We start from the raw sequence: 20374 nt of genomic DNA on the forward strand, positions 1-20374 counted from the left end.
CCCTACAGTTAAAAGTGTTTCAAAACTATGTGGGGGCCTATGCCCAAAGTGCCAGTATACTCAACTCTGTCAAACTGCACTTTGCGGACAGCGTCTTTCAACTAATATCTTGCATCACTGAGTTAGAATTGTTTGGAAGATCTATGCGTGAGAACAATTAGGAAAGGGACTTATAATTGACACTGTCAGAGATTATTACTGTGGAAAAAGCCATTTTTCAACCAACATCTTGTTTCACTGTTAGAAGGATTTGAAAAACACTGCGCAGCTTAGGCAGAAAGCGCGTGTTCTCAACTCTAATGAGACAGCACTGTGGGATAAACCCCTTTCAGCTAACATCTTGTTTCAACAAAGTGAAAATGGTTTCAAATCCTTTGCATGGCTTCCGTGGAAGGAGCCATAGGCTTAACTCTGTGAACCAACACTGTGTGAGAAACAATCCTTCCCTGAGTCAGAAGGGTTGGCATACACAGGCGGGGCCTAGAAGGAGTAAGTGCCATGCGCCATGAACTAACAGTTCAACTAACGTCCAACTGACGTTCAACGAACAACAACAAACCCTCGTTTCATGAAGTTAGAAATGTTTGAAAAACTTGCGGAGCCTTTGCCGAAAGTGCCTTACAGTCTCTCAAACTGCACCTTGCAGAAAACCATCATGTTTCAACTAACATGTCGTATCACGAAGTTAGAAATGGTTGAATACCCATGTGGGGAACGATGTGGAAAGTGACATATACTCGACACGGTGGGAGAACACTGTGGACGAACCATCTTTTCAGCTAGCATCTTGTTTCCCTGAGTTGGACGTGTGTTTGCAAAGCTAAGGGGCCTAGGAGGGAAGGGCCATAGACTGAAATCTGTAGAGCCGCAATGGGGGCGGGGGTGGGGGGTGGGGGGTGGGGGGTGGGGGGCGGTGGGGGAGGAACCATCTTTCAACTGACACCTGGGCTCACTTAGAAGTGTTTGAAAAACCCGTGCGAGACCTACAAGGAAAGTGCCCTATGGGCAACACTGGGAAACAACGCTGTGTAGGAATCTTTGACCTCCTATCATGTTTCACCGTTACAAGTGGAGAAATCCTGTATCTATTAGTATAAAGAAAGCGCCGTTCACTTAACTTTGTGAAACATCACTGTGGGGAAAACTATCTTTCAAAAACCGCTGGGTCAACTAAGTTGGAAGCGTTGGAAAACCCATGAGGGGCTTACACGGAAAGTGCCAGACACTCAACTCTGTCACCCATCACTGTGTTGAAACCGTTGTTAAACCACCATCTCGTTTCACAAGTTCAGAAGTGTTCAAAAACTTCTGTGGGGCTCGTGAGTAAAGTGCCATTAACCTCTGTCAAACAGCGCGTAGCGGGCAAGGTCTGCCCACTAAGATCACGTGTCACTGTTACACGTCTTTGAAAACCCGTGTGGAGCTTACGCGGTAAGTGCCATATACTCAAATCTGTCAAGGAGCACTATGGGGAGGCGAGCCTTCCATCTCCTTCCACTAAGAATTGACGGAAACGTGTTGCCTAGGAAGAGAGAGGGCCCTACACTCAACTCTGTGAAACAACACTGTGGGGAAAGCTTCTTTCAACTACCATGTGCTGTCCCCGAGTTAGACGTGCTTGAAAAACCATCCCGCACCCGTGTGGAAACTGCCATATACTCGACCCAGTGAAACACTGTGGGGAAACTACTTTTCAAGTAACGTCTCGTTTCACTAAGTTAGAAGTGCTTGAAAACCTATGCGGAACCTGTGGGGACAGTGCCATATACTCAACCCGGTCAAGCAGCACTTTGGGGAACCAACCTATCTTTCACCCAACACCTCGTTTCACCTGAGAAGTGTCTGAAAACCTCTGCGGACCCTACAGGGTAAGTGTCGTATCCTCACCTCTGTGAAAAAACCACTGTGTGGAAACCATATTTCAACTAACGTCGTTTCACTAGGGTAGAAGTGTTTGAAAACCTATGCGGGACCTATGCGGAAAGCGCCATATACCGAAATCTGGGCACTTACACTGTGGGGAAGCCCGTCTTTCTGTTGTCATCTTGTTTCGCTAAGGGAGAAGGGTTGGAAAACCTATGCGCGGCCTAGGCCGAAAGGGACATAGACGCAACTTTGTGAAAGAAACCAAACCAAACCAAACCAAACCAAACCAAACCAAACAAAACACTGTGGAGACGCAGCGTCTTTCAGCTCACATCTGGTTTCACAAAGTGAAGATAGTGTGAAAACTTACGAATCACTCACAGGGAAAGGGCCACATACTGAACTCTGTGAAACAAAACTGTGGGGAAAACATCTTTCACCTAATATCTGGTCTCACGAAGTGAAACGTGTTTGACCACACAGGCGGGGCCTAGGCAGACAGTGCCATAGACTCAACTCTGTGAAACAACCCTGGGGGTGAAAGAATCTTTCCACAAACATCTGGTTTCCTCTAGGTTCGGTGTGTTTGAAACCCCTTACGGGACCATCACGCAAAGTGCCATACACTCCACTCCGAAATAACACTGTGGTAAAACACTCTTTCCACTAACATCTGATTTCACTGGGAACTCTTTGAAAACCGACGCGGGGGGTCTACAGGGCAAGTGCCATAGACGCAACTCTAAGAAGCAACAATGGGGGTGGGGAGAAACCATCTTTCAACTAAACGTCTCGTTTTCAGTAGGTTAGAAAGTGCCAAATACTCCAGTTCTATCACGCTGCACTGTGCGGAAACCATCTTTCAACTAAATGTTGCATCACGGAGTTAGAAATATTTGACAACCCATGCACGGAACGATGTGGAAAGTGACCTATACACGACGCTGTGAGAGACTCTTGTGGGCAAACCATCTTTCCGCTAACCTCTCGTTTCACCGAATTAGAAGTGTTTGAAAACCTATGCGGGGCCTATTCCGGAAGTGTCATTCCCTTTGAAACCACTCTTGGAAACAACACCGCGGCGAAACAATCTTTCAACTAACATCCGGTTTCACTAATTAGGTGCGGACCGCTTGAAACCCTATGCGGGAACTACAGGGTGAGTGCCGTATACTCAACGCGGAGAAAAACACTGAAGGGAAACCATCTTTCAACCCAACATCTCCTTTCACTGTTGCAAGCGTTTGAAAATGTATGCGCGGCCTATGCCCAAAGTGCCACACACTGTGGCCCAGCTCTCAAAATGCACTTGGCGGAAACCATCTTTCAACTCACATCTGGTATCGCTGAGAATTGTTAAAAACCTATGCAGGGAGCGATGTGGAAAGTGACATACAGCCGAGACTGGGAGACATCACCGTGGACAAACCGTCTTCCAACGAGCCTCTTGTTTCACTAAGGTAGAAGCGTTTGAAAACCCATGCAGGGAAGTATGAGGACAGGGACGTAAAACAACAGTGTTGTCGGACCATCTTTCCACTGACACCGTGTTTCACTAAGTGAGAAGTGTTGGAAATCTATCGGGAGTCTAAGCGGAAAGTGCCATCTAGTCAACTGTGCGAAAGCACTGTGGGCAAGCCATCCTTCGACTACTATCTTGTTTCGTTACCTTGGAAGTTGCTGGACAACCTAGCACAGCCCATGAGGAAAGTTACATGTACTCCATTCTGTCAAGTAGCACTTTGGGGAACTTATCTTTCAACTACCATCTCGTTTCCCTAAGGTACAGTGTTTGAAATCCCAGGCGGAGACTTTGCGGATAGTGCCATATCCTCTACTCTGTGAAACACTGTGGGGATACCGTCTTGCAAGGAAGATCTCTTGTCGCCAAGTTAGACGTGGTAGTAACCATATACGGGGCCTGGGCAGAGTGTCATATACTGAACTTTGTGAAACAACATGGTAGGGAAGCCATCTTTCCACTGACATGTCCTGTCACTAAGTTAGAGTTGTTTGAAGAGCAACGCGGGGACCAGGCAGAGAGCGTCATATACTGAATTCTGTGAAACAACACTGTGGGGAAACCCTCTTTCCCCTATCTCGTTTCACGAAGTTAGAATTGTTTCAGAAACTATGAGAAGCCAAGGCCGGTCGTGCCATAGCCTCAACTCTGTCAACCAGCACTTTGCAAGCACTAGTGTTTTGAAACTCCCTTTCAACTCTCACCTGATTTCACCAAGTGAGAACTCTTGAAAAACCTATTCGGGGCCTAGGCCAAAAGAGCCATATACTTAGCCGCGTCGACCAGCACTTTGCAAAACCAATCTATCAAGTAGCATCTTGTTTCCCTAAGTTAGACGTATATGAAAACATACGCGGGGAACGCTGCGGAAAGTGACGTATACACGGCTCTGTGAGGGAACACTGTGAACAAACCACCTTCCAACTGCCATTTATCTTGTTTCACTAAGAAGGATTTGAAGACCTGTGTGGGAAGTATGCAGAAAGGCGCATATACTCAACCAACTATGTGAGAAAACACTGTGGACAAAGCATCTTTCACCTAGCAATCTGGCTTCAAGTTCAAATAGTTTGGCAACCTGTGGATCACCTACAAGGAAAAAGCCGTATGCTCAACTCTCGAGACAACACTGAGTAGGAACCACGTTTCATCTAAGATCTGATTTCACTAAATTAGAAAAGTTTGACTACACGTGCGGGGCCTAGGCAGAGAGTGCGATACACTCCACTCTGTGAAACAGCACTGTTTTGAAACAACGCTCATCTGATTTCACGGAGAACTCTTTGAAAACCCTTTCGGGGCCTATGACAAAAGTGACCGATACTCCACTCTGTGAAAGAACACTGTGGTGACACAGTCTTTCAACTATCATCTGGTTTCACTGAGTGAGAGAGACTTCTTTTAAAAACCTAGGCGGGGCCTACACAGTAAGTGGCCATATACTCACGTTTGTGAAAAAGCACCGTGGGGAAGCCATCTTTCAACTGTCATCTCGTTTCACCAAGTTAGAAGGGTTTCAAAAAACTCTGAGGGGCCTGTGACGGAACTGCCATATACTCAGCTCTGGCAAACGGCACTTTGCAGAAACCGTCGTTCAACCAACATTTTCTCACTACGTTCGAAGTGTTTGAAAACCCATACGGGGAACGATGTGGAAAGTGGCATGCATTGGACCCTGAGAGAATACTGTGGACAAACCGTCTTTCAAACTAACAACTTGTTTCACTAGATAGAAGCGTAATAAAACCTAGGCGGGGACCATGGGGAAAGGGCCAGGTAATCACCTCTGCGAAAAAACACCGTGGAGAAACAACTTTCAACTCACATCTAGTTTCACAAAGAAGACTTTGAAAACCTACGCACGAACTACTTTATGGAAAGTGCCATGGGCGCAACTCTGGAAACAACAAGGTGGGGAAGGCATGTTTCCCCTAGAATCTGCTTTCACCGAGTTAGAAACGCTTGAATACACATTCGGGACCAAGGCGGATGGTGCCACACGCTCCACTCTGTGAAACAGCACTGTGGCGAAACACTCTTTCAACTAACTGCTGATTTCACTTAGTGAGAACTGCTTGAAAATCTACGCAGGACCTACAACGTAAGTGCCATATACGCTACTCTGTGAAACAACACCGAAGGGAAGCCATCACCCAAAATCTGGTTTCACTAAGTCACAAAGTCGTTGGAACATACGCGGGTGGCCTAAGGGATAGTGCCTTTTACTCAACTCTGGCAAAGACACTCTGTGTGGAAACGATCCCTCAACGAACGTCTTGCTTCAGAAGTTAGAAGCGTTTGAAAAACTATGCGGGGCCAATGACGAACGTGCCATAAGCTCAACTCTGAATGGAACAAACACTGTGCAGAAACTATCTTTCAAAAATCATCAGGTTTCCTTCACTATGGTAGATGTGGTTCAAACCGTTTATGGGGCCGACCCGTAAGATGCCTTATACGCTACTCTGGCAATCTACACGGCGGTGAAAGATTCTTTCAACTCACATCTGAATTCACTGAGAACTGTTTGGAAACTTATGCGGGGCCTAAACGGTAAGTTCCATGGACTCAATCTGTGAAGCAACGTTGGTGGGAAGCCACCTCGCAGCTGACATCTCACTTCACTTGGAACTCCTTGACAAACTTGCGGGGCTTGTGGCGAAAGTGCCCTATGGTCAACTCTGTGGTGAAAAACTTTCCACTAACCTCAGGTTTCACTGAACGGGAACCCTTTGAAGACACGTGCGGCGCCTGCAGACCAAGTGCCATATTCTCAACTCTGTGAAACGACCCTGTCGCCAAACCATCTTTCCACTAACATCTCGGTTCACTAAATTAGAAATGTTTGAGAAATCTATGCGGGGAACGCTCAGGACAGTGACGTATACTCGACGCCGTGAGAAAATAATGTGGACAAACCGTCTTTCAAACAACAACCCTGGTGGGGGAACCATCTTTCAACTAACATCTCGTTGCCCTACAGTTAAAAGTGTTTCAAAACTATGTGGGGGCCTATGCCCAAAGTGCAGTATACTCAACTCTGTCAAACTGCACTTTGCGGACAGCGTCTTTCAACTAATATCTTGCATCACTGAGTTAGAATTGTTTGAAGATCTATGCGGAGAACAATTAGGAAAGGGACTTATAATTGACACTGTCAGAGATTACTGTGGAAAAGCCATTTTTCAACCAACATCTTGTTTCACTGTTAGAAGGATTTGAAAAACACTGCGCAGCTTAGGCAGAAAGCGCGTGTTCTCAACTCTATGAGACAGCACTGTGGGATAAACCCCTTTCAGCTAACATCTTGTTTCACAAAGTGAAAATGGTTTCAAATCCTTTGCATGGCTTCCGTGGAAGGAGCCATAGGCTTAACTCTGTGAACCAACACTGTGGAGAAACAATCCTTCCCTGAGTCAGAAGGGTTGGCATACACAGGCGGGGCCTAGAAGGAGAGTGCCATGCGCCATGAACTAACAGTTCAACTAACGTCCAACTGACGTTCAACGAACGCCTCGTTTCATGAAGTTAGAAATGTTTGAAAAGACTTGCGGAGCCTTTGCCGAAAGTGCCTTACAGTCTCTCAAACTGCACCTTGCAGAAACCATCATGTTTCAACTAACATGTCGTATCACGAAGTTAGAAATGGTTGAATACCCATGTGGGGAACGATGTGGAAAGTGACATATACTCGACACGGTGGGAGAACACTGTGGACGAACCATCTTTCAGCTAGCATCTTGTTTCCCTGAGTTGGACGTGTTTGCAAAGCTAAGGGGCCTAGGAGGGAAGGGCCATAGACTGAAATCTGTAGAGCCGCACTGGGGGCGGGGGTGGGGGGTGGGGGGGTGGGGGGTAGGGGGCGGTGGGGGAGGAACCATCTTTCAACTGACACCTGGGCTCACTTAGAAGTGTTTGAAAAACCCGTGCGAGACCTACAAGGAAAGTGCCCTATGGGCAACACTGGGAAACAACGCTGTGTAGGAATCTTTGACCTCCTATCATGTTTCACCGTTACAAGTGGAGAAATCCTGTATCTATTAGTATAAAGAAAGCGCCGTTCACTTAACTTTGTGAAACATCACTGTGGGGAAACTATCTTTCAAAAACCGCTGGGTCAACTAAGTTGGAAGCGTTGGAAAACCCATGAGGGGCTTACACGGAAAGTGCCAGACACTCAACTCTGTCACCCATCACTGTGTTGAAACCGTTGTTAAACCACCATCTCGTTTCACAAGTTCAGAAGTGTTCAAAAACTTCTGTGGGGCTCGTGAGTAAAGTGCCATTAACCTCTGTCAAACAGCGCGTAGCGGGCAAGGTCTGCCCACTAATATCACGTGTCACTGTTACACGTCTTTGAAAACCCGTGTGGAGCTTACGCGGTAAGTGCCATATACTCAAATCTGTCAAGGAGCACTATGGGGAGGCGAGCCTTCCATCTCCTTCCACTAAGAATTGACGGAAACGTGTTGCCTAGGAAGAGAGAGGGCCCTACACTCAACTCTGTGAAACAACACTGTGGGGAAAGCTTCTTTCAACTACCATGTGCTGTCCCCGAGTTAGACGTGCTTGAAAACCATCCCGCACCCGTGTGGAAACTGCCATATACTCGACCCAGTGAAACACTGTGGGGAAACTACTTTTCAAGGAACGTCTCGTTTCACTAAGTTAGAAGTGCTTGAAAACCTATGCGGAACCTGTGGGGACAGTGCCATATACTCAACCCGGTCAAGCAGCACTTTGGGGAACCAACCTATCTTTCACCCAACACCTCGTTTCACCTGAGAAGTGTCTGAAAACCTCTGCGGACCCTACAGGGTAAGTGTCGTATCCTCACCTCTGTGAAAAACCACTGTGTGGAAACCATATTTCAACTAACGTCGTTTCACTAGGGTAGAAGTGTTTGAAAACCTATGCGGGACCTATGCGGAAAGCGCCATATACCGAAATCTGGGCACTTACACTGTGGGGAAGCCCGTCTTTCTGTTGTCATCTTGTTTCGCTAAGGGAGAAGGGTTGGAAAACCTATGCGCGGCCTAGGCCGAAAGGGACATAGACGCAACTTTGTGAAAGAAACCAAACCAAACCAAACCAAACCAAACCAAACCAAACAACACTGTGGAGACGCAGCGTCTTTCAGCTCACATCTGGTTTCACAAAGTGAAGATAGTGTGAAAACTTACGAATCACTCACAGGGAAAGGGCCACATACTGAACTCTGTGAAACAAAACTGTGGGGAAAACATCTTTCACCTAATATCTGGTCTCACGAAGTGAAACGTGTTTGACCACACAGGCGGGGCCTAGGCAGACAGTGCCATAGACTCAACTCTGTGAAACAACCCTGGGGTGAAAGAATCTTTCCACAAACATCTGGTTTCCTCTAGGTTCGGTGTGTTTGAAACCCCTTACGGGACCATCACGCAAAGTGCCATACACTCCACTCCGAAATAACACTGTGGTAAAACACTCTTTCCACTAACATCTGATTTCACTGGGAACTCTTTGAAAACCGACGCGGGGGGTCTACAGGGCAAGTGCCATAGACGCAACTCTAAGAAGCAACAATGGGGGTGGGGAGAAACCATCTTTCAACTAAACGTCTCGTTTTCAGTAGGTTAGAAAGTGCCAAATACTCAGTTCTATCACGCTGCACTGTGCGGAAACCATCTTTCAACTAAATGTTGCATCACGGAGTTAGAAATATTTGACAACCCATGCACGGAACGATGTGGAAAGTGACCTATACACGACGCTGTGAGAGACTCTTGTGGGCAAACCATCTTTCCGCTAACCTCTCGTTTCACCGAATTAGAAGTGTTTGAAAACCTATGCGGGGCCTATTCCGGAAGTGTCATTCCCTTTGAAACCACTCTTGGAAACAACACCGCGGCGAAACAATCTTTCAACTAACATCCGGTTTCACTAATTAGGTGCGGACCGCTTGAAACCTATGCGGGAACTACAGGGTGAGTGCCGTATACTCAACGCGGAGAAACACTGAAGGGAAACCATCTTTCAACCAACATCTCCTTTCACTGTTGCAAGCGTTTGAAAATGTATGCGCGGCCTATGCCCAAAGTGCCACACACTGTGGCCCAGCTCTCAAAATGCACTTGGCGGAAACCATCTTTCAACTCACATCTGGTATCGCTGAGAATTGTTAAAAACCTATGCAGGGAGCGATGTGGAAAGTGACATACAGCCGAGACTGGGAGACATCACCGTGGACAAACCGTCTTCCAACGAGCCTCTTGTTTCACTAAGGTAGAAGCGTTTGAAAACCCATGCAGGGAAGTATGAGGACAGGGACGTAAAACAACAGTGTTGTCGGACCATCTTTCCACTGACACCGTGTTTCACTAAGTGAGAAGTGTTGGAAATCTATCGGGAGTCTAAGCGGAAAGTGCCATCTAGTCAACTGTGCGAAAGCACTGTGGGCAAGCCATCCTTCGACTACTATCTTGTTTCGTTACCTTGGAAGTTGCTGGACAACCTAGCACAGCCCATGAGGAAAGTTACATGTACTCCATTCTGTCAAGTAGCACTTTGGGGAACTTATCTTTCAACTACCATCTCGTTTCCCTAAGGTACAAGTGTTTGAAATCCCAGGCGGAGACTTTGCGGATAGTGCCATATCCTCTACTCTGTGAAACACTGTGGGGATACCGTCTTGCAAGGAAGATCTCTTGTCGCCAAGTTAGACGTGGTAGTAACCATATACGGGGCCTGGGCAGAGTGTCATATACTGAACTTTGTGAAACAACATGGTAGGGAAGCCATCTTTCCACTGACATGTCCTGTCACTAAGTTAGAGTTGTTTGAAGAGCAACGCGGGGACCAGGCAGAGAGCGTCATATACTGAATTCTGTGAAACAACACTGTGGGGAAACCCTCTTTCCCCTATCTCGTTTCACGAAGTTAGAATTGTTTCAGAAACTATGAGAAGCCAAGGCCGGTCGTGCCATAGCCTCAACTCTGTCAACCAGCACTTTGCAAGCACTAGTGTTTTGAAACTCCCTTTCAACTCTCACCTGATTTCACCAAGTGAGAACTCTTGAAAAACCTATTCGGGGCCTAGGCCAAAAGAGCCATATACTTAGCCGCGTCGACCAGCACTTTGCAAAACCAATCTATCAAGTAGCATCTTGTTTCCCTAAGTTAGACGTATATGAAAACATACGCGGGGAACGCTGCGGAAAGTGACGTATACACGGCTCTGTGAGGGAACACTGTGAACAAACCACCTTCCAACTGCCATTTATCTTGTTTCACTAAGAAGGATTTGAAGACCTGTGTGGGAAGTATGCAGAAAGGCGCATATACTCAACCAACTATGTGAGAAAACACTGTGGACAAAGCATCTTTCACCTAGCAATCTGGCTTCAAGTTCAAATAGTTTGGCAACCTGTGGATCACCTACAAGGAAAAAGCCGTATGCTCAACTCTCGAGACAACACTGAGTAGGAACCACGTTTCATCTAAGATCTGATTTCACTAAATTAGAAAAGTTTGACTACACGTGCGGGGCCTAGGCAGAGAGTGCGATACACTCCACTCTGTGAAACAGCACTGTTTTGAAACAACGCTCATCTGATTTCACGGAGAACTCTTTGAAAACCCTTTCGGGGCCTATGACAAAAGTGACCGATACTCCACTCTGTGAAAGAACACTGTGGTGACACAGTCTTTCAACTATCATCTGGTTTCACTGAGTGAGAGAGACTTCTTTTAAAAACCTAGGCGGGGCCTACACAGTAAGTGGCCATATACTCACGTTTGTGAAAAAGCACCGTGGGGAAGCCATCTTTCAACTGTCATCTCGTTTCACCAAGTTAGAAGGGTTTCAAAAAACTCTGAGGGGCCCGTGACGGAACTGCCATATACTCAGCTCTGGCAAACGGCACTTTGCAGAAACCGTCGTTCAACCAACATTTTCTCACTACGTTCGAAGTGTTTGAAAACCCATACGGGGAACGATGTGGAAAGTGGCATGCATTGGACCCTGAGAGAATACTGTGGACAAACCGTCTTTCAAACTAACAACTTGTTTCACTAGATAGAAGCGTAATAAAACCTAGGCGGGGACCATGGGGAAAGGGCCAGGTAATCACCTCTGCGAAAAAACACCGTGGAGAAACAACTTTCAACTCACATCTAGTTTCACAAAGAAGACTTTGAAAACCTACGCACGAACTACTTTATGGAAAGTGCCATGGGCGCAACTCTGGAAACAACAAGGTGGGGAAGGCATGTTTCCCCTAGAATCTGCTTTCACCGAGTTAGAAACGCTTGAATACACATTCGGGACCAAGGCGGATGGTGCCACACGCTCCACTCTGTGAAACAGCACTGTGGCGAAACACTCTTTCAACTAACTGCTGATTTCACTTAGTGAGAACTGCTTGAAAATCTACGCAGGACCTACAACGTAAGTGCCATATACGCTACTCTGTGAAACAACACCGAAGGGAAGCCATCACCCAAAATCTGGTTTCACTAAGTCACAAAGTCGTTGGAACATACGCGGGTGGCCTAAGGGATAGTGCCTTTTACTCAACTCTGGCAAAGACACTCTGTGTGGAAACGATCCCTCAACGAACGTCTTGCTTCAGAAGTTAGAAGCGTTTGAAAAACTATGCGGGGCCAATGACGAACGTGCCATAAGCTCAACTCTGAATGGAACAAACACTGTGCAGAAACTATCTTTCAAAAATCATCAGGTTTCCTTCACTATGGTAGATGTGGTTCAAACCGTTTATGGGGCCGACCCGTAAGATGCCTTATACGCTACTCTGGCAATCTACACGGCGGTGAAAGATTCTTTCAACTCACATCTGAATTCACTGAGAACTGTTTGGAAACTTATGCGGGGCCTAAACGGTAAGTTCCATGGACTCAATCTGTGAAGCAACGTTGGTGGGGAAGCCACCTCGCAGCTGACATCTCACTTCACTTGGAACTCCTTGACAAACTTGCGGGGCTTGTGGCGAAAGTGCCCTATGGTCAACTCTGTGGTGAAAAACTTTCCACTAACCTCAGGTTTCACTGAACGGGAACCCTTTGAAGACACGTGCGGCGCCTGCAGACCAAGTGCCATATTCTCAACTCTGTGAAACGACCCTGTCGCCAAACCATCTTTCCACTAACATCTCGGTTCACTAAATTAGAAATGTTTGAGAAATCTATGCGGGGAACGCTCAGGACAGTGACGTATACTCGACGCCGTGAGAAAATAATGTGGACAAACCGTCTTTCAAACAACAACCCTGGTGGGGGAACCATCTTTCAACTAACATCTCGTTGCCCTACAGTTAAAAGTGTTTCAAAACTATGTGGGGGCCTATGCCCAAAGTGCAGTATACTCAACTCTGTCAAACTGCACTTTGCGGACAGCGTCTTTCAACTAATATCTTGCATCACTGAGTTAGAATTGTTTGAAGATCTATGCGGAGAACAATTAGGAAAGGGACTTATAATTGACACTGTCAGAGATTACTGTGGAAAAGCCATTTTTCAACCAACATCTTGTTTCACTGTTAGAAGGATTTGAAAAACACTGCGCAGCTTAGGCAGAAAGCGCGTGTCCTCAACTCTATGAGACAGCACTGTGGGATAAACCCCTTTCAGCTAACATCTTGTTTCACAAAGTGAAAATGGTTTCAAATCCTTTGCATGGCTTCCGTGGAAGGAGCCATAGGCTTAACTCTGTGAACCAACACTGTGGAGAAACAATCCTTCCCTGAGTCAGAAGGGTTGGCATACACAGGCGGGACCTAAAAGGAGAGTGCCATGTGCTCTAGTCTGTGATACAACACTGTGGCGAAACCGTCTTTCAACTAACATCTCGGTTCACTCAGTTAGAAATGTCTGAAAATGTCTGCGGGACCTGCGCCGAAATTACCTTCTACAGCACTTGGCGGAAACCGTCTTTCAAGGAACATCTTTTATGACTAAGGTAGAAAGAAGTGTTTGAAAACCTTTGTGGGGATCGATGAGGAAAGGGACAGTGTGAGAGAATACACTGTCGGACAATTTTTCAAGTAGCATCTCCTTTGAAAACCTACGCGGGGCCTATGCCCCGCTCAACTCTGTGAAACCACACTCAAACTGTGAAACCACACGGTGGAGAAAGCATTTTTCAACTAACTTGTGGTTTCGCTGAGTACGTGACCTATACGGGTCCTGTGCGTTCAGAAAGTGCCATGTACTGAAATCAGTGGAACAACACTGTTGGGGAAACCATCTTTCCACTAACATCGCTAGGTGAGACGTGTATGAAAACCTATGCCCTCCCTATGAGGAAAGTACCACATACTCACCTTTGTGAAAACACACCGCGGGGAAAGCACCTTTCACCTGACATCTGGTTTTACAACGTTAATGTAGTTTGAAAACCCAAGCATGACCTCCATGGAAAGAGCCAAATGCTCGACCCCCTGAAACAAGACTGTTGGGGAGGGGCTCTTTCACCTAAACTTCGTTTCACTGAGTTTGAAGTGTTGGAAGAGTCATGCGAGGCCTAGGAACACAGTGCAATATACTCACCTCTGTGAAAGAAGCCTGTAGAGAAAGCATCTTTCAACTAAAGTGAGAAACCTTCCAGAGGTTGAGCTTTGAGTACTTCTGTGTAATCTCCAAACAGGGAAGTGACATGTGACATAAACACAGAAAGATCTACATTCACTTGAAAGACAGTGTGTCATTTGTGTTTCCTGCACTTTTCCAAATTCTATCAGCTAGAAATGAGGAGTTTGAATATTTTCAAACATTTATGATTAGAGAATGTCAGAAACATTGAAACTTCAGGAAAACACCCTCTGCTGTGTTTTTCTTCATTTATTCTAAACATCTCAGAGGCAAATATTTGATTTTATTTGATTCCTGCTGAACTATAAGCATAAAGACAAAACAAAAGGAAGTACTCTTGGAATACGTGAGTCAGTCACAATAATCATTAAGCTTTTTTTCCGTTTTCTTGTTTTTCTTGTGTTTCTTTTAAGCGCTGTTTGGAATAAGTTCAAAATGAGGCCTCCAGCTTTGCTTTTCTTATTCAGGATTGCTTTGGTTACTTGGGGTCTTATGTCATTCCATAGGAATTTCAGGATCGTTTTTTCTGTGAACGATACCGGTGGTATTTGGTTAAGGATTGCCTTAAATGTGTAGATTGCTTTGGGTACTATAGCCATCTAGACCAAGTTTGTACTTCCAAACCATGGGCAGGGAATGTTTTCCCATTCATTTTTGTCCTTTTTCAGTTCCATGTTATGTTCCCAGAGTACACAAATTATACCTCTTTGGTTACACTGATGTCTATCTTACAAAGTACCATTGGTGCAATTGTCAATGGATTCATTCATTGATTTCTCTTTCTGGGTGGGTGGGGGATGAGCATTGGCAGATGGGCGTTGAGGAGGGCCCTTGTTATGATGAGCACTGGTTTTTGTGAATAAATGAGGAATCACTGAATTGTACTCCAGAAACTAATATTGCACTGTATGTTAACTAACGAGAATTTAAATAAAATTTTGGGGAAAAAATGGGAAAAAAATGAGTAGATGATTTGGTCTTGCTACTTTTACACCTCCATTGTGAGCCTTCTATCCTAACTCAGTTTATCTTGGAGAACTTTGTTCACACACACAGTTTTGTTTTGGTGCTGTGCTTTATAAACGTCAAAGTAAGAAATATGCCAAAATGGGATATTTGTGGATAAAGTGTTTTTCAGGAAAAATAATAAAACATTTTAATTACTTGATCAGTTTAAAACACTGTATCTCAATGTACAGGTTGCATTTTATCTAAATTTATATAATAATTAAAGGAAACTTTATTCAAGACCAATTAATTTTTATGGAAAGAACTTGAGGTTTCATCCATAGCCTAATGTGTGAAGTATGGATTCTGATTTTTTTAGATGTTGACAAAGGAAAGCATATACTAAGATGTTAGAGCAGGGAGATCACTTGTATGTGATGGTGGGCAATCCATAATCAGTTATAGACTAGCCACGTCCAGGTTTCACTTGTATGAGAAAGAAACACATCTGTTTCATGTTTCTTCCTCAGATATCTAATACAGGGGCACAACTATAACTGTAAGCAAAGCAAGAACTTTATCTTTGGAGAATTATTTGTCTTTGGAAATGTTCTATGTCCTTCTGAATAACAGATCTCTGCATGCCTAGCAGCAGAGGCAGGTGTGGAAGTATTCAGGTGTGGAAGGTGTGGAGGCATTCAGAGACAGAGTGTTTCTGCCTCATTGATATCCATGCCCTCTCATTGATATCCATGTTCCTCTTTTGAGGAGCCTCCGCACTGTTTTCCAGAGTGGCTGCACCAATTTTATTCCCACCAACAGTGCAAGAGGGTTCCCGTTTCTCCACATCCTCTCCAGCATCTATAGTCTCCTGATTTGTTCGTTTTCGCCACTCTGACTGGCATGAGGTGGTATCTGAGTGTGGGTTTGATTTGTATTTCCCTGATGAGGAGCGACGTTGGCATCTTTTCATGTGCCTCTTGGTCATCCGGATGTCTTCTTTAGAGAAGTGTCTATTCATGTCTTCTGCCCATGTCTTCACTGGGTTATTTGATTTTCGAGTGTGGAGTTTGGTGAGCTCTTTAGAGATTTTGGATACTAGACCTTTGTCCGATATGTCATTTGCAAATATCTTTTCCCATTCCGTTGGTTGCCTCTTAGTTTTGTTGGTTGTTTCCTTTGTTGTGCTGAAGGTTTTTGTCTTCATGAAGTCCCGGTAGTTCATTTTTGCTCTTAATCCCCTTGCCTTTGGGGATGTGCCGAGTAAGAAATTGCTATGACTGAGGTCAGAGAGGTCTTTTCCTGCTTTCTCCTCTAGCGTTTTGATGGTTTCCTGTCTCACATTCAGGTCCTTTGTCCATTTTGAGTTTATTTTTGTGAATGGTGTGAGAAAGTGGCCTGGTTTCAACCTTCTGCATGTTGCTGTCCAGTTCTCCCAGCACCATTTGTTAGAGAGATTTTTCCATTGGATGTTCTTTCCTGCTTTGTCAAAGATTAGTTGGCCATACATTTATGGGTTTAGTTCTGGGTTTCTATTCTAATCCATTGGTCTATGTGTCTGATTTTGTGCCAATACCATGCTGTCTTGATGACAGCTTTGTAGTAGGGGCTAAAGCCTGGGATTGTGGTGCCTCCTGCTTTGGTCTTCTTCTTCAAAATTACTTTGGCTATTCGGGGCCTTTTATGGTTCCATATGAATTTTAGGATTGCTTGTTCTAGCTTCGAGAAGAATGCTGGTGCAATTTTGATTGGGATTGCATTGAATGTGTAGATAGCGTTGGGTAGTACTGACATTTTGACAATATTTATTCTTCCAATCCATGAGAATGGAATGTTTTTCCACTTCATTATATTTTCTTCAATTTCTTTCGTAAGCTTTCTATAGTTTTCAGCATACAGCTCTTGTACATCTTTGGTTAGATTTATTCCTAGGTATTTTATGCTTCTTGGTGCAATTGTGAATGGGATCAGCTTATTGTCTCTCTGTGGCTTCATTATTAGTGTATAAGAATACAATTGATTTCTGTACATTGATTTCGTATCCTGCAACTTTGCTAAATTCATGTATCAGATCTAGCAGAATTTTGGTGGAGTCTATCAGATTTTCCATGTATAATATCATGTCATCTGCAAAAAGTGAAAGCTTGACTTCATCTTTGCCAATTTTGATGCCTTTGATTTCCTTTTCTTGTCTGAATGCTGATGCTAGAACTTCCAACACTATGTTAAACTACACCGGTGAGAGTGGACATCCCTGTCGTGTTCCTGATCTCACGGAAAAACCTCTCAGTTTTTCCCCATTGAGGGTGATGTTAGCTGGGGTTTTCATGAAATGGCTTTTATTATATTTGTGTCCCTTCTATCCTTTCTTGAGGGTTTTTAAGAAAGGATGCTGAATTTTGTCAAATGCCTTTTCTGCAACGATTGACTGGATCATATTGTTCTTATCTTTTATGACTGTGATGTATCACGTTGATTGATTTGCGAATGTTGAACCAGCCCTGCATCCCAGGAATGAATCCCACTTGATCATGGTGAATAATTTTTTTTTTAACACAAAATATCTTTCCATTTTTTGTGGAATCTTTAATTTCTTTGATTAATGTCTTAGAGTTTTTCTTTATTTTTTTATTTTTTTTATTATTTTTTTCTCATGCCAGTGCTTTATTTATTCATTTTTTAAAAATATGGAACGCTTCACGAATTTGCCTGTCATCTTTGCGCAGGGGCCATGCTAATTTTCTCTGTACCATTCCAATTTTAGTATATGTGCTGCCGAAGCGAGCACTGAATAATTCTTTTTATATGCTGTTGAATTCAATTGGCTAGTATTTTCTTGTGAATTTTTGCATCCATATCCATCAGGCTTATTGGCCTGTAAGTCTCTTTTTAAACTGGGTCTCTGTCTCGTTTAGGAATCAAAGTAATGCTGGCTTCATAGAATGAGACTGGAAGTTTTCCTTCCCTTTCTATTTTTTGGAATAGCTTGAGAAGGATAGGTATCTTCTCTGCTTTAAGCGTCTGGTAGAACTCCCCTGGAAAGCCATTTCTCTTCTTCTGCTGGGTTTAGGCTGTCTTTGCTCTCCCCCTCTATTTCCTTTAGGTGTGCTGTTAGAATTTGTATTTGGGATTTTTCTTGTTTCTTGAGATGGGCCTGGATTGCGATGTATTTTCCTCTCAGAACTGCCTTTCCTGCATCCCAAAGCGTTTGAATTGTATTTTCATTTTCTTTTCGATATATTTTTTTAATTTCTTCTCTAATTGCCTGGTAGACCCACTCATTCTTTAGTAAGGTGTTCTTTAACCTCCATGCTTTTGGAGGTTTTCCAGACTTTTTCCTGTGGTTGATTTCAAGCTTCATGGCGCTGAGGTCTGAAATTATGCATGGTATTATCTCAGTTCTTGTATACTTATGAAGGGCTGCTTTGTGACCCAGTATGTGATCTATCTTGGAGAAGGTTCCATGTGCACTCGAGAAGAAAGTATATTCTGTTGCTCTGGGATGCAGCGTTCTATATATATCTGTCAAGGCCATGTGATCCAATGTATCATTCAAGGCCCTTGTTTCTTTATTGACCATGTGTCTAGATGATCTATCCATATCTGTAAGTGGAGTGTTAAAGTCCCCTGCAATTACCGCACTCTTATCAATAAGGTTGCTTATGTTTGTGAAATGTTGTTTTATATATTTGGGGGCTCCCATATTCGGCGCATAGACATTTATAATTGTTAGCTCTTCCTGATGGATAGACCCTGTAATTATGATATAATGCCCTTCTTCCTCTCTTGTTACAGCTTTTAATTTAAAGTCTTAATTATGTCTACTCCAGCTTTCTTTTGACTTCCAGTGGCATGATAAATAGTTCTCCATCCCCTCACTGTCAATCTGAAGGTGTCCTCAGGTCTAAAATGAGTTTCATGTACACAGCAAATAGATGGGACTTGTTTTTTATCCACTCTGATACCTTATGTCTTTTGGTTGGCACATTTAGTCCATTTACGTTGAATTATAGAAAGCTATGGGTTTAGAGTCATTGTGATGTCTGTAGGTTTCATGCTTGTAGAAATGTCTCTTGTACTTTTTCTCACAGGACCCCCTTAGGATCTCTTGTAAGGCTGGTTTAGTGGTGACGAATTCCTTCAGTTTTTGTTTGGGAAGACCTTTATCTCTCCTTCTATTCTAAATGACAGACTTGCTGGATAAAGGATTCTCGGCTGCATATTTTTTCTGTTCATCACATTTAAGATTTCCTGCCATTCCTTTCTGGCCTGCCAAGTTTCAGTAGAGAGATCCATCACGAATCTTATAGGTCTCCTTTATATGTTACAGCACGTTTATCCCTAGCTTCTTTCAGCTTTTTCTCTTTATCCTTGTATTTTGCCAGTGTCACTATGATATGTCGTGCAGAAGATCGATTCAAGTTACATCTGAAGAGAGTTCTCTGTGCCTCTTGGATTTCAATGCCTTTTTCCTTCCCCAGATCAGGGAAGTTCTCAGCTATGATTTCTTCAAGTACACCGTCAGCACCTTTCCCTCTCTCTTCCCCCTCTGGCATACCAATTATGCCTAGATTTTTTCTCTTTAGTGCATCACTTAGTTCTCTAATTTTCCCCTGATACTCCTGGATTTTTTATCTCATTTCTTCTCAGCTTCCTCTTTTTCCATAATTTTATCTTCTAGTTCACCTACTATCTCCACTGCCTCTTCAATACGAGCCGTGGTTGTCTCCTTTTTATTTTTCACCTCGTTTATAGCATTTTTTAGCTCCTCCTGACTGTTCCTTAGTCCCTGATCTCTGTAGCAATAGATTCTCTGCTGTCCTGTATACTGTTTCCAAGCCCAGCGACTAATTTGGAGTAATATTCTAAATTCACTTTCTGTTATACTGTTTTAAATCCTTTTTGATCAGTTCGTTAGCTGTTGTTATTTCCTGGAGATTCTTTTGAGGGGCATTCTTCCGTTTGGTCATTTTGGATAGTTCCTGGAGTGGTGTGGAACTGCAGGGCACTTCCCCTGTGCTGTCTTGAATAACTTGCGTTGGTGGGCAGGGCCGCAGTTAGACCTGATGTCTGCCCCCATCCCACCGCTGGGGCCACAGTCAGACTGGTGTGTACCTTCCCTTCCCCTCTCCTTAGGGACGGGATTCACTGTGGCTGTTGTGGCCCATCTGGGCTACTTGCACACTGCCAGGCTTGTGGTGCTGGGCATCTGGCGTATTAGCTGGGGTGGATCGGCAAGGTGCACAGTGTTGGCAGGGTCAGTCTCAGCTCATTTATCCTTCGGAGATCCACTTCGGGAGGGGGCCTGCGGCACCGGGAGCGAGTCAGACCCACCGCCAGAGGGATGGATCCACAGAAGCACGGCGTTGGGTGTTTGCGCGGAGGGAGCAAGTTCCCTGGCAGGAACTTCTTCCCTTTAGGATTTTGGCTGGGGGATGGGCGAGGGAA

The 20374-nt window shown here is 44.4% G+C and overlaps 1 non-coding gene across 1 annotated transcript; it reads right to left on the bottom strand.

Moving 5' to 3' along the window:
* Positions 1-17607: 17607 nt before the first annotated feature.
* LOC123610114 lies at positions 17608-17714 on the bottom strand. The gene has a single exon (XR_006718118.1). It is a non-coding gene; the product is annotated as a U6 spliceosomal RNA (small nuclear RNA).
* Positions 17715-20374: the final 2660 nt, after the last annotated feature.

This window comes from Leopardus geoffroyi, chromosome B2 (genome assembly GCF_018350155.1).
Source record: "Leopardus geoffroyi isolate Oge1 chromosome B2, O.geoffroyi_Oge1_pat1.0, whole genome shotgun sequence".
Classification (NCBI taxonomy): Eukaryota; Metazoa; Chordata; class Mammalia; order Carnivora; family Felidae; genus Leopardus; species Leopardus geoffroyi.